Below are 14,933 nucleotides of genomic sequence, written 5' to 3'. Positions count from 1 at the left end.
TGCCGCTTCCGGCATGGACGCCGCCGCGCGCAACCCCGCTTCCGGGGCGGGGCGGGCGGTGCAGCTGGCCGGGCGCCATCTTGGCCGCGGCACGCGGAGGGTGGGAGGGGCTCGCCCAAAATGGCGGCCGCGTGTTGTGGTGGCGCGTCGGCGTCATAGAGTCTTGGAGTGGTTTGGGTTGGAAGGGACCTTAAAGATCATCCAGTTCCAACCTCCCCCTGCGATGGCAGGGACACCTCCCACCAGCCCAGGGTGCCCACGGCCCCATCTAGCCTGGCCTTGAACACCTCGAGGGATGGAGCAGCCACAGCTTCCCTGAGCAGCCTGTGGTAGTGCCTCACCATCCTCATTGTGAAGAAATTCTTCCTTTTGTCTAATCTAAATCTACCCCTTTACAACTTGTAGCCTTTCCATCTCGTCTTATCTCTGGACACCCATATAAAAAGTCCCTTGATACAAGTACTTCCTATCACAAAAAGTGCAATATTTTGATTTAAGCAGAAGTGCAATTAAGTTCATCCAAGTAACCATATTTTTGAAAGTCAGACAGAATGTCCCTCTGGTGGCATGGGGCTCTTTTCAAGCTGTTCTTCCAAACACTGCTGAACAGAGTTGCCTTGTATAATCACCTCTGTTTGCAGTTTTTCCCCATCTCACATGCAAGGTCAGGCAGAGAGCTGACTTCAAATTAACAAGACATCTGGCTGTTGTGACATTCATAATAATATTAAAATGAGTCCTTGGAAAGTAAGAGATTATGCATAAGATTTCTGGGTAAATTTATACACATGCATGGGAAATATATTCTGTAACCAGCTCCTGTCCGTTACAGTTGGATGGAAATAATTTTTTCATGTGTCCAACGCTGAAATTAAAGGATGCTTGCTTTCTAAAGCTCCAAAACTAGTCTTAGAGTTTATGTGCTACCATTTTCAGTATCATTCTGTGCTGGTGCTGCTTCATGTGGAGGAAAGGCTGGGTTCGAGCAGCCCGTCCTCCAGCTTGCCATGGTGCAGCCTGTCTCAGCGCTTACCTTGTGCTGTTTGTGCCAGTCTGTTTTAATTGCACAGGGACTCGAGGAGAGGAGAATGGTTGCACTTCGGCAGTGGGCTGCATTATCCATGTGTAATGTGTTGAAGGCAATATCAATGGAGACAAATCTGTTGTAGAACAGTCTCCAACAACTGACAACCATAGTTTAAAAAGAATGTTCATGCATAAGCATGTCTTATTGACATATCTCTAGTGAATTAAATTCCTAGGAAATATTCTACTAGGAAAAAGCCTCAATGAAGGCGGAAGACTACTTAAACTGACAAAAAAATCTGATTTGGATAGATGCATGCAGTTTGCTGACATCCACCACAACAGTGCCTTGAAATTTAGCTGGTGCAGGTGTTGCAGCATTTGTGTACATTCAGTAACTGTGAGAGCTCACCTAAGCTCACCTAGAGTGTGGCATTCTGTTCTGGAGTCCTCAGCAAAGGGAGTACATGGATCTGTTTGAATGAGTCCAGAGGAAGCCACAGAGATGATTAAAGGGCTGGAGAACAAAGACATCTGAGGACAGGCTGAGAGAGTTGGGATTGTTCAGCCTGGAGAAGAGAAGGCTCTCGGGATACCTTATAGCAGCATTCCAGTACTGAGAGGGGGCTACAGGAAAGCTTGGGAGGGGCCCTTTATCAAGGATTATAGTGACAGGAGAAGGGGCGATGGTTTAAAGCTGAAAGAGGGGAGATAGAGATTAGATATTAGGAAGAAGAATTTTACTATGAGGATGGTGAGGCAGTGGAGCAGTTTGCCCAGAGAATTCATGAGTGCCCCATTCCTGCAGGTGTTCCAGACCTGATTGGATGAGGCTTTGAGCAACCTGATGCAGTGGAAAGTGTCCCTTCCTATGGTAGGGGGGTTGGAAGTAGATGATATCTAAGGTGGCTTCCAACCCGAACCATTCTGTGATTCTGTTTCCTGTGCGAGTTAAAAGAATTCAGTAACTACATAGCATTACATGTAAAATGGCAACTTTTTACTAAATTGTTGTATCGTAGTCATGAGATAATTACTTCTTTGTCTTCTCTGACTGCTGCTGGGAGCTGATGTAAATTCTTCCTGAATTGCTTCACAAGTTGAATCAACTGTGAGTGAAATGGATTTCAAATCCACTTGATTTGTCAAAACCTCAACTATTACTCTCTGTTTGTGTTGGGAATGAATGACTTGCAGGCAGTCAGCACTGACTTCTGTCCTTTTAATGTCACAGAGAGGCAGAGGTGGCCACGGTTCACACACATCCAGCTATAGGAAACAAGCAGGCTAAAAGACAGTTTCAATAAGGATGTCAAATAAGAAATGAAAGATGTTAAAGCAATGACAGTTTTTGTTTGAATTTACATAAATATATACACATAGGATTTTCTGCCATTTTTCTTGGGGACTGTAGCAGGTGCTTGTGAGGCAGTGTGTAAGAGCTGCTGCAAAATTAAATTTCCGAAGGCTTATCCTGCTACACCCTGCAGATGTCACTCTAGAAAAACGACATTGTTGAGAGCCCACAGAAGTCAGAAATAAGTTCCCTGGCAGAGAAACTTCACCTTAAACCATACTGCTTGGTTTTTCTTTTGCGTTGATGCTCAGAGAAGCGCCTCTCCTTGGTCACTGCGAGGGCACTAGATGGTGCTCAACACCACGGGCAAAGCCAGCCTTTCGCAGCCGGGTGAAACCCCGACTCCCAGTTCATAGAGTGATAGAATTATAGAATAGTTTGAGTTGGAAGGGACCTTGAAGATCATCCGGTTCCAACCCCCCTGCCATGGGCAGGGACATCTCTTACTAGACCAGGCTGCTCAAAGCCCCATTTGACCTTGCCTTGAACACCTTCAGTGATGGGGTATCCATGACTTCTCTGGGCAACCTATTCCAGTGCCTTATCACCCTCATCATGAAGAATTTCTTCCTAATGTTTAGTCTAAGTTTTCCCCCTTCCAATCTAAAGCCATTCCTTCTTATCCTGTCACTACATGTGCTTGTAAAAAGCCCCTTCCTGGCTCCCTTCAGGTACTGGAAGGCGTCTGTAAGTTCAGAAGTTTTGCAGTTGACTTCAGTTGAATGGGGGTTTCATCATCTTTCATGAAATCTAAATGAACTGTTAGTGTAATTCTGATGAAGAATGTAGTTATGAATAACTACATACAGCTAATTATCCCTGGGACACTGATTTTGACTAAATGTCATTCTTTTCCCCCTTTTTACAGGCGATGAGGTCCCAGTTGATCTAGAAGTGAATGTAGCTCCTGTATAGCTGACAGATCTTCTACTCAAGTATGGCTTAAGTGCATTTTCTTGTATTTTCTTAGAATAATGGTAATTAGTAATGATGGGAAATGGAATAGCTACTGCACAGAGTCTGTTTCCTTTAAAGTACAAATCTAGATGTCAAAGAGAAGGGATTCAGTCAGAATTAATATGTGACTGGGTGAATATGCGGCTTGGCAGTGGGTACACATGGTAAGTGTAAAGCCTGCAGTTGCACTTAAGATTCTGAAGAAAAAAAGGAGTGAAATGGGCGGAGCTTATTCATACTTAACAAGTCTGTTCTCTGAAGGGTTGGAGTTTGAAAGGGAGGGTGGTTTAGGGTTTAGCCTGCTTGGTTTATGGGTCTTCTGTGTTAACCGTAGGTCTGAAAGAGAAGGTTGTGAAGGTTAATGAAGGTTATGAAGAGAAAGATGTAAAAGAATCATAGAATCATTCAATAACTAGGTTGGAAGAGACCCACTGGATCATCGAGTCCAGCCATTCATGTCATGAAGCAGGTCTCAGGTCAAGCTGAGAAGGCAGCCCACAGGTTAATGTCAGGTCCAGTAAGGATAACTAGAATCAAATATAACCTAGTGATTGCCAGGCAGGTCCATTCTGATAAGGAAAGACTGAGGTCAGGCTGGGAAGTCAGTCTATAAAGTCCAGATGAACATGGCTGAGCTGGAGATCCATACTCCTACAACACAGCTCAGCTTAAATGGGGCTCCTGAGCCCATGGGTGGGGGGCAGGCAAGGCTTGTTGGGTCTGTAAGGCCTATTAGTGCACTCGGGGTCCTGACAAAGTACATAGGACAAATGGAGACTGTCAGTAGGAAGAAGAAGAGTTTGTTGTAATCTCTGCATCAAACAAAGATTTCATTATGTTAAATGAAGGTCTTCACTAGTCTTAGATTTTGGCCAAAATAGAAGAGCAAAGATAGAAGAGTTGAGGTAGTTACCAAACCAAAATTAGTTGGACTTCTAAGTGGAAGCCAGGAGCTGAAGGACAGAATGCACCATGCATACTTTGAGTCAATAAAAATTTACCATAGTCATTCTCATTACTGAGGTGTAAACAAGTGGGAATTTAATTACAGAAACATTCATTTCAAGAAGGCATTTGCCTTCCACTTTGTAGAACAGTGATTTTTGATTCATCAAGAACACCATGTTCCCAGATTTTTTTCTTCTTAATCCTAAGTCTGAGCCAAACTCTTGGCTAGAGATCTAGGACCCCTATGGAGTACATAGGTGTGGGGATTCAAAGGAGAGGATTGAAATAGAGGAGAACAGGGCATGAGCCCATGTGCTGGTCCTATGAAGACTAGTTTTAGGGTAGAGATAAGCGTCTGAGGAGTAAGGGATGAAGAACAGGGCTCCTTGAAAATGCTGATTTGCTGGCTTATGGAGGAGGAAGACAACTGACAGAATGGCAGACTTTCTTCAGACTCTCAAAGGTTCCCACTGCTTCCTTATACTCCAAAGGTAGAGCACAGAAGAGCAGACTGAAAACCCACTGCTTCTGTTGGAGAAAGAAAACACACATGGAAACCCAGGCATCACATGGCATCTGCCCTCAGCTCTAGATGGGCGAACTTCAGTGTGTGTTAAAAGCATATATATATTTTTAAACACATATATGGTGTAAAAAGTAACCAGAAAAACTGAAGAGGCATGTTGGAAAAAGAGAATGCCTTTAGTTTTTCTTCCACAGAACTATGTTGTAGTAGTCGTGTGAATTTTTATCAGTGAGTGAATGAATGCCTAGTGTTTTTGCAGCTTGTAGCAGTTTTGTTTATTAAATGTAGTTGCAGGGAATTTCATAGTATCCTGTTGTGGTGTAATAACTTTTTGATCAATTTCTTACATTATCATTTGTTGCGAGTCAGAAACATTATTTTCCCACAGCTTCAATTTCATATGCTTTATTTCATGTTTTATGAATCCTTATTTTGCATTTTGTAACTTCTGTTTCTTCTGAAAGTGAGGCTACAGTCTTCTGGTTCCTTTTTTTTCCTTGGGTGCTTATTTTGCCTTTATTGTTGTCTTTCTTTGAACTCTGTTGGAATTATCTGTGTTCTTAGGGAGGACAGCACATTCAGTATTTTGGGAACGTAAGACACTTTTCCCATACGTTGGCATTTTTATATTTTATTTCTTCTCATTTTGAATTGAAATATTATCTTTGCTTGTTTTGGCTACAATGACCATGTGAAGTAGAGGTATTTGGTGAGCTGTGTGTTATCCAAGGTGATCTTTTCCTCCTTTGACTTGCTTCTATACTTTGAAATGTTGGGACCTTAAGTTACCTTGATCATAAATTCTCTGTTTCTGAAATTCTACTCTAGCCTTTATTTCTTAGCAGTAGCCACATCTGAGTTAAGCTTCAGGAAATCATGTCCTCCCAGTTCTCTGAATACCAGCTACACTTTGTTCTTGGTTCTAGAAATATTTACCATCTTCCCAACAAACTTTTTGATATTTACAAATGGAGTAGCTATCTCATTCTCCCAAACATCCTCAGTGAACATCTGCCTAGGGCAGAATTACACACCATTACGTTTTGTCAGAGTGCCTCTAAAGAACTAAGTCTTTATGAAGAAGAGTCTTGGCATTTTAGACTGAACTTTTAGACTTCATGACAGTGATGCTCCTTGTTCATTAGTCACCACTGAATATAAGCTTCATGCCTACACCATTTATGATCAAAATAATTCTGGCAGGAAAGAGGTAAAACCTTTGCTTTTACCTTCTGTTTTCAAGCAGTTTGAAAGTGACATCAAAGTTTAGCAAGAACTGACAAAACAGACTAAAAGAATACCATTGGAGAAGGTTGGTGACTGAGTATTTCTCTCCCTGGCTTTTATTTAAACATAGCACAAGTACAATTTCTGCAGAAGCAATGCAGTTTTTGATCTCACAGCTGCCGCGATATGACCCAACATTGTACAGATCTAGATGGAAAGAGAGCTGCAAAATTTTATCAAAGCAGTTTCAGTTTTCATCAAAAGCCTTATTCATTACTGTTTATTGATTTTAATTAATTCTCCACAAAATAATGTGAAAAAAATCAGTTTCAAAGCTGCCCTTAAACTTCTGAGAAATCTGTTCTGCCATGATTTCAGGTAATGTCTGCTCATATTGCCAGAAAGGAATAGTTACTGAATTTCCAGCAGCTGAGTTTGCTGCTGCCAGCATGTTTGTTCATGTAACTGAAAAGTCACTTGTGTTAATAACAGGTTCATAACCAGATGTCTGCAGGCTGAGAATGCTGGCCTCAGTCAGCTGGCCTAAATTAATTACTTTTCAACCATCAGCAGGAAAAAAAAGGTTTTTTAAAAATCCCTTCTGAAGGTCACATTTTAGAGATACATACTGTATCTCCTTCTTCCCTCCACATATTCCAAGAGAAACATCTGACCATGTGAGGCAAAGACCACTCTGTCCTCATGTGAGGAGGTTGTGAGGACACTCTTGCTTTTTTTTTCCCCCTTTTTTTCAATTTCCACTAATTATCTTTCCTTCTGTAGTGCCTTTGTAAAGCAAATCAGTAATGCTGTAGAATAACTTTAAAGAGATTTAGTTATTTCTCTTCTGAGATTCTCAGTTCCCAGGCTGGGCCTGTCTTACTTAGATGTGAACTGTGTGCAGCAGGGAATATCTATATTTAGACTTTCCTGAAGCATAACTTTATTTTTTTAAACAAACACTGAAGGAACACAGTTCAGATTCAGCCTTTTCCCACATTCGAAGGATCCTAGCTTTTTTTTGCATAGATCAAATGGAAGTTTGGGGATGGTAGAGAGGATTTCTTTTGAGGTTTGCTGAATCTAATCTCTCATTAAAAAAAGAAAGTGTTTGCATACCTGTGTGTCTGTCTTCTTTTAGGAACCTTTTCCCTGTGTCCTGTTACAGCTCAGGAATTAGTACATAGTTACCAACTTCTAAAATACACAGCAGGATGCATATGTGTAAGGCATCCGTCCGTATAATGGAGGGTTGATAGAAGAGAAATGTTTGTCTACAGTATAAAAAACAGAATTCCCACTTCCTGACAGAGGTATCAGTATCTTCCTTTTTGTATCCCTTAAATTCATTCTGTTCTTAAAAGTTTTACTATTTCTCACTCTCTAGAATGCTTCAATCACCTAATATTCAGCTACTTCTTAACATTTTATTACTTGAAGATTTTGCACGCTGTTTTGCCTCTCAGCCATAATCTAACGGAGTTTTATTTTCAGGACTTCTACGTATTCTTTGCTTATTCTTGAATCACACGATTTAGGCTTTGCATGTAAATAATGGAAAGGATTGTGTTGGGCACTTGAGAGTGACTGGTGCCTCAAAATATCACACACTGTCTCACTTATTGACTATATTTATTTAGTCTAAGCAAAGCTAATAGCTTATGCTTTTCTAGTAATAAACTCCATGTTTCAATTGCCTGTTGAGCTATCTGCCTGATAGAGCAGGTATCCCTTACAGTTCTCCTGTTTTTTTTCTCTTCAGTATTCCTCATAGTCCCTACAGAAAGAAAATCTAAGCCTGGATTCCAGACTTCTCTGAGGCAGTGGAAAGTCATCATCAGAGGTAGGCAGAATAACAAAAGTATGTGAAGGTAAATGCTAGCATCGGACATGGAGAGTGCCTCCTTATTCAAGTGTATAACAAGCCGTCAGCTCAGCTGAAAGGCCAGGATCTGGCGCGGGCGAGGCTTCCATATAAATTTCATCAGCTAGAAGTAAATCCTCGTCCTCTTCTGTATAGAAGGCTCCTGTTGTTACAGGCTATAGTGGAAGATAAAAGCCAGTTCACTGTAGTTGTGAAGTTTTTAAGTACTCACCGAGTACTTAACCTGAATTTGACTTTTTCTGAAGCCAATCTAGAGGCCTGTAGCAGAAATCAACACAGAGACCCTGAATGACTCGGGCATTTGAATGGAGAGGTTAATCGTTAATGGCTGATGGACTCTCAAAGGAAGAATTTCGTTAATTTATTGGTGAGTATTTAGATTTCAATTAACAAAAGCACGTTAAGCTGTGTTTGCAGACCTTTAAGACAAAAGGTATTACATGTTTGTTCCTCACTATGCAGAGCTGTAAGCTGCTGCTCTTATCATACCTATATGAAATGAAATTTCAGGCAGTAATGCCTCCGCCATGCTCTGTCAAAAACTTCCAGGTGAATTTTTAGATATCTCCATCTTGGCACATTTATTACCACCTTTGCTGGCATTCTTACAGAGGTGATACATCTGCTTTCCCACAGGAATGTATGTTCTGTTTGCCTTTCGCCAATGGAATGTAAATATAATCATGACAATACTGAAGTACTTACAAGGTAAGGAAATATGCTGATATGAGACTACAAGAAGCTTAAGTGCATCCAACCCAACACCATCTCTACATGAAAAAGTATCTAGCTTGAATTAATGTCTCACTGAATGTGTGTTTCTACGCTGCTTTGTGTAATAGGGCTTAGAGTACCTTCCCTGTAAAATGGTGCCTCTATGCAGTGCCGAGCTTGTTTACAATACGTTCATAGTGTTCTGGGCAATTGCCACCAGTAGAAGAGTTTCACCAGCAAATTCAGAGCATTAATGATGTTGATGCAATGGATTGTGATACACAATAAATTCTGTTGTAATTTGGGTGTTGAAGCAGAGGTTATAATTTCAAGTTTTTTCATCTCCTGTTCTTTCACCTCTTTTCCACGAGCCAGACAGCATCGTTCTCAGGTTATTTCCCATTTTCAGAGCGCTCCTGATAAGTGGTCTGGCAAAACAGCCTCCCAAGCAGTGGGTAATTTTTAGCCTGATAACCAACGTAGAGGTGGAGGATTAAAATAAAACCAAGCAGCCAGGTATTTTTCTGGACTGGCTTCATACAGAGAAAATGCTTAGAGAGTTGGTCAGCCAGCACGGGACTGGGTGGGTGAGAATAGCCACACTGGCTTGGGAGGATCAGAAAGGACAGCAGAACAAAAGGTGTAGATGCCACTTCTCTGGAAATCTGCATGAATGTGAACCCCCAGAGCACCAATGTTAACCAGCAACATGAGAGTTCTGTCTCTGTATAAAAGTCCGTGACACCTGGGAAGCTCTCCTTTCCCTAGCTGTGTGGAGGGGAACAGAGTGATGGTAAACCAGTCCCTTGGGGGTATTGTCATTGATAGCAAGTGAAGATTATTCACACAGGATAATTTAGCTTTGAATTCTTTCAAAACTGAGTAGGTGAGATCTTTTGGCAAGACCCACGTCTAATATATCTCCTCCCCCACCCTGACCCAGGCCTCTTCATCTTCAGGAAGTCCTACAAATTGTGATCAGTCCCTCTTGCAGCTTCTTGCTTTTCTGCAGAGAAGCCAAAATCTCACCTGAAACCACTATCAATTTTACCCTCGAGAACATCTAGGCTAACTTCTAGTTCTCTGGCTTATGAAGCCACTTTCTAGAGAGAACTCTTTGGTCCAAATAGCTGTAAATTACTCCAGCATATATGCTTGGGAGGTTAAAAAAATGGTGGAGGTGTAACAAGGATGGAGGTTTCTGAGGTAGATTTACTGTGCATTAGGAATATTGCAGTGCTATGCAGTTTGTATATGAAATTAAGGGAGAGCATTTTAGTGAAGGCTGGGGAGCAGAGCCACGGAAGACTTTCAAGTTATTTTATTTTGATTTTTTTTGACAGACGAGAAGCCTGCCTGTACTAAAATCTCCTGTTCATCAGGGATCCAGGGTTTTAGAGCAGGACTGTAGGGCAGGAAGCTATGTTACTCAGTGAACAATGCTAATTTAAATAAGCCCTATGGCATAAAAGACGTGCATTTATGAATTTATATTGTTAGGATTGTTACGCTGTTAGGGAGAACTGTGCTCAACTGAATTTCTTCTCAAAGTTGCTTCTTTTCAAGCAATACAAACCTGTTATTGATCTGACAATACCAAAAAAACCAGCACAAGGCGGGCTTTAGCTAGAATGCTGAATTTGAACACAAAGCAGCTGTGTTCTTTGGAGAGCTTGTCTGCCTCGGCCCCATGTCTGGTTCCCTTTGCCACAAGGCCTCTTCTTTGTGTGGTGGTTGGAACACTTCTATGACAGCTCTTTGGCATATCCTGAAGCCTCCTCTGTCTAAATGGTGGCATGAGTTCTTTCCTCTGTTTTAGGGCGATCCTTTCCCTGTTTGCTCCTGTCAAGCCTCCATGTTGAAGAAGGATCCCACTACATAGGCTTGGTTCAAATGGTGCAGGAATAGCCACCACAGAAAGGGCTGAGGGTTAATGAAGGGCATTCATCTAACCTGACTCTTGCTAATTTGTTTAGATTGGTTTTCCAAATAAATAAATAAGGGAGTGGGTACAATTTCTAAAAAATTACACAGAAAGATAGTCTCCTTTAAGACTTTCAGCTCCTGCGTATGTTGTGGCGGTTGGCAGTCAAACAATGGAAATTGTGTCCCCATGGAGGGAATAAGTGCAATTTGAGCTCACCCCTTATCAAACAGTGGGAATCTTCATAGGTATAGGTTAGTACAAACTTCCCATCCGTGCAAAAAGCTTTCTTCAGAGGTCACACCAAGACAAGCAGACTTCATCAGTTCAGCCACTAGTAGCGGGGGGTTTTTTTGCCCTATTTTTTCCCTAGGAAGCTCTGAGAGAAGGGGAAATCTCAAAGGAATTGTATGTTCAGCTGTAAAGGTTGCTCTTGTGTGTGAGGTATATTAACATAAGGCACAGAAGTGGCCTGTTCAGAGACTTACAGAACCAACTAGGAATGCGTACAGTGATCCTGTCTGGGGAAGCATCCCTGAGCTGTCAGAAAAATGATTGGGAAGCACTACCTGTCTAGGCAGCTCCATAATAACACTATGGCATTAAAACATATCCCACATTCTGCTGTTCTTGTTGCCTAAGTTTTATTTATAGACTGATGGGCACTGAGTATGTGAGATAATAAGTTTAATAGTGCAGTGGTACAACAAACAAGTATTAGTGGAATTTATCATCCATGCAACTGCAAGTGCCTTACAGGATCTAAGCAATTTAAAATGTCTGAAAGTTTGTGATCTTAAATGATCTATATATCTCACTTAATAAGCCTGAGCGCCTAGTAAAAGCTCACAGTTATAACCAGGTTGTGGGCTCAGTTGATTATTCTAGCTTTTTAGAGTTTGTTTTTATTATGTTTTTTTCTTTCATTTTTATGCTACAAGTGTTTATCCCTTGTTTTCTGTAACTTGCTTGTCTTCTGATTTTCCAGTTTTTCTCTATATGACTTTTCCTTCAGAGGGGCTGCACATAGTAGGAGGTAGAAATAGGATGTTGCAGGACTGAGAATGTTAGTAATGTGGAGGAGTTGAGTAAGCATAGTCTTATCTTTGGATGGGTTGGTTTGGGGTTTTTTGCCTTTAATATGCTACAGTCAGTTGGCTTTGCAATAGTGCTGGCTTGGGCTTTTGAAATGCTTTTCTGTATCTATTCCTTTTGTCTCTTCTAAGTCTGCACATTGTGGTAGCTTCTGAAAAGATGAAAATTGCTGCCCTTCCCAGACAGCAAAAAACTAATCAGTGTCTCCTGATGAGACCATGCAGAATCAGAAAGCACAATGATTTTCTGCGACTTGTGGCCTGTGAACTTTTAGTGAACTCTAAGGAAGCATTCAAACAAAACAGGAAAAGGTCCTCGATCTTCAGAGGCATAGACACGAGAAGAAAGTGCAAGTGATGGTGTGGCACGGGGAGGACACATTGAGCTTTCATCTTTCCTGTTTCTCGGTTTTAGCAGTTTGAGCGGTTCAACTGTAGCCACAAACAACTTGTGGAAGTGGAGGACCACTGGAATGAGGACGTGTGCTTTAGGTCATCTGGAACAATGCGTTCTTAACACAAGGCAAAGACAGATGTAAGCCAGCAAAATATGGGATGATAGTGTTTGGACTCATGTATGACCAGGTCACTTTATACGTAAGTCATTCATCCAAGTCAGTCTTATTTACATTTGTAATTTTAAAACTACTTACATTGAATTTTATTTTTTTTTTGGTGAAAAGATAGCTAATTTTGCTGGAAGCATGGTCCCAGAATTGTCATAGGTACTTAAAACTACCTGATTGAAAAACCAAACCTATAACCTGAGTAATTCTGTTAGCATGGAATTGTAGGCAGAGCAAATCTCAGTCTAATCCTTATCCAAGTCTCAATCCAAACCCAATGCATTGTCAGATCATGTAAATTCTTCAGAGAACAGTCTTTCAGGACTCACTTGCACAAAAAGTTGGAATCACTTTAACTATTATGAAACAAGCAGGTAAGTAAATCCCTCCATGTGTCTGTAATGAGAGAGTTTGCATGAGCATTTCCATGTAGCTTATTCCCATAAGAAAGAAAGCAAGACAGCTACAGCAACGTATAGCAGCACAGTCTGTATCCTTACTTGGGATTTGACTAACAAACACAATTCAGTTTAACGAATCTACTCCCACTGAGATAATTATACTGGCACAGGACCTTGCCATCTTTTGCATCTTGGCCACATGTTTTTTTGTGGTTTTAAATTCTTTGTTCACTGATGATATGCTTTCTTTGGCTTATGAGCTCATACAGAGCCTGCACCCCAAGTGCTACAAGCCAAGCATGCAAACTTGGCATCCAGGCTCTTTCTTTTCTGCGGGATGCACACTCATCAGAGCTCAGAATAGCCAGCCTTTTGAACTATAAGTAAAGTAAGACATACATTCTCATAATGGCAGTTTCCTCAGGGTTTCAAGAAAACCCCATAGTTATCCTTTTTTACTACTGGAACATAAGAGCTTGCTGTGCTACCGACTTTAACAGGTAGCAATCTGAGCAGTGCTCCACTGAGAGGGGGTGGGAGTTAGCTCCGGAATCCCTGAACAGCACTGTGTTGTCCCACGCAGATTGGGTTGTCTGCCAGCCATCGCTGTAAACTTTTTTTTTAAGGTTTTTGAGCCCTTCTGGCTGAATTCCTTCTTCTGCTCTCTACAAGATCTCAGGAATGCTGACGAGTCTCACCCAGTCCTCACTAGTCCTTCTTTACCAAATAAAAACAGCATGGTATAAACTGCATAGGTTGCTGGACTAGTAAGGGAGTTCTTGTGCTGGCTAACACCATTCACTGCTGCTGTAAAATGGGACTGTCACCAACAGAGGTGGCTTGGTGTTCTCCTTACCTGGCCTCCTTAGAATCATAAAATCACTAGGTTGGAAAAGACCTCTTAGATCATTGAGTCCAACCATTCCTATCCATCCTTCTTCCAGCCTCTTCACTGCCTTCTGCCTTGTGCCACTGTAAACCAGTAGGAAGAAGGATGGTGATCCTGACCACGGAATTGGTTTGGATGAAGTGGCAGGTTTTGGAGGGACTTCTCTAAACAGCACCGCCTGATTTTGTCGGCTGTAAAATGCTCGTTTGATTTTCAGCTGGTGAGGTCAATCCTGTTCAGTCTCTACGGGCTACGGGTCCTTCAGAGAAGTGGAGCTGGGCTCAACCAGCCACTAGAGGGGCCTCCCTCCCTGGAGCCATACAGGAACCCTACAGTGCCCGGCTGAAGTGAGTCCCTTGCCTAGATGTAGCCTTTGTGATTTTGAACACAGAAGTCAGAAATGAGCTTTCATCCCCAAATACTGACTTTCACTGGTTTATCATTTAAAAGCTGCTGGTTCAGAGTACATTGAGAAAAGTTTCCAGACAACAGCCAAGATTATAATGAGTTTTGCTAGGAGTTAGACAAAACCTGACCATAAACTGCAGAAGCTTGGCTTCACTCACACACGTCCTGTAGTGAACCACTGTGAAAAGAAGTCATATCTGGCCTGTTTATTAAACTTTAATTAATGAATTGGTTGTAGGTCTAGCAGAGACCTGAGGAAATGAGGGCCAGTCATGCTGCCAGAGAAGAGTGACGAAGCTGGTGAACAGGCCTTATGAGGAATGGCTGAGAGAGCTGGGGTTGTTTAGCCTGGAGAAGAGGAGGCTGAGGGGAGACCTCATTGCTCTCTACAACTACCTGAAGGGAGGTTGTAGAGAGGAGGGTGCTGGCCTCTTCTCCCAAGTGACAGGTGACAAGACAAGAGGGAATGGCCTCAAGCTCCACCAGGGAGGTTTAGGCTGGACATTAGGAAAAAAATTTCCACAGAAAGGGTCACTGGGCACTGGAACAGGCTGCCCAGGGAGGTGGTTGAGTCACTTTCCCTGGAGGTGTTTAAAAGATGGGTGGACAAGGTGCTGAGGGGCATGGTTTAGTGGTTGATAGGAATGGTTGGACTCGATGATCCGGTGGGTCTTTTCCAGCCTGGTGATTCTATGATTCTATGATTCTATGCATTTCTCTCTAGCTGACTCAGTGGTGATGACCAGTTGCAGATGCTGTGCAGCACCGGGGCACTTCTTTGAATCTCTCAAAGCCAAGAAGAAGCTGTAGGGCTGCACATGCAGAGGTTTGTCATGTGCCATTCCAGGAGTGCCATGTTAGCACGTGATCTGACTTGGCAGTTTGACCAACTGGAGAAAGGGGAGACCTGTCCTGATATGGAAGGCTCAGCCCTTCCTCCTGCCCATCTGCAGCAGAGCGACATCTGTCCTGTGGAAAGCAAGGGCTTTTAAAATAAAATATAAAAAGCTT

This window comes from Phaenicophaeus curvirostris, chromosome 5 (assembly GCF_032191515.1).
Source record: "Phaenicophaeus curvirostris isolate KB17595 chromosome 5, BPBGC_Pcur_1.0, whole genome shotgun sequence".
In the NCBI taxonomy this organism is placed as follows: domain Eukaryota; kingdom Metazoa; phylum Chordata; class Aves; order Cuculiformes; family Cuculidae; genus Phaenicophaeus; species Phaenicophaeus curvirostris.
The sequence above is the reverse complement of the archived record's forward strand: the minus strand, read 5'-3'. Positions refer to the sequence as shown.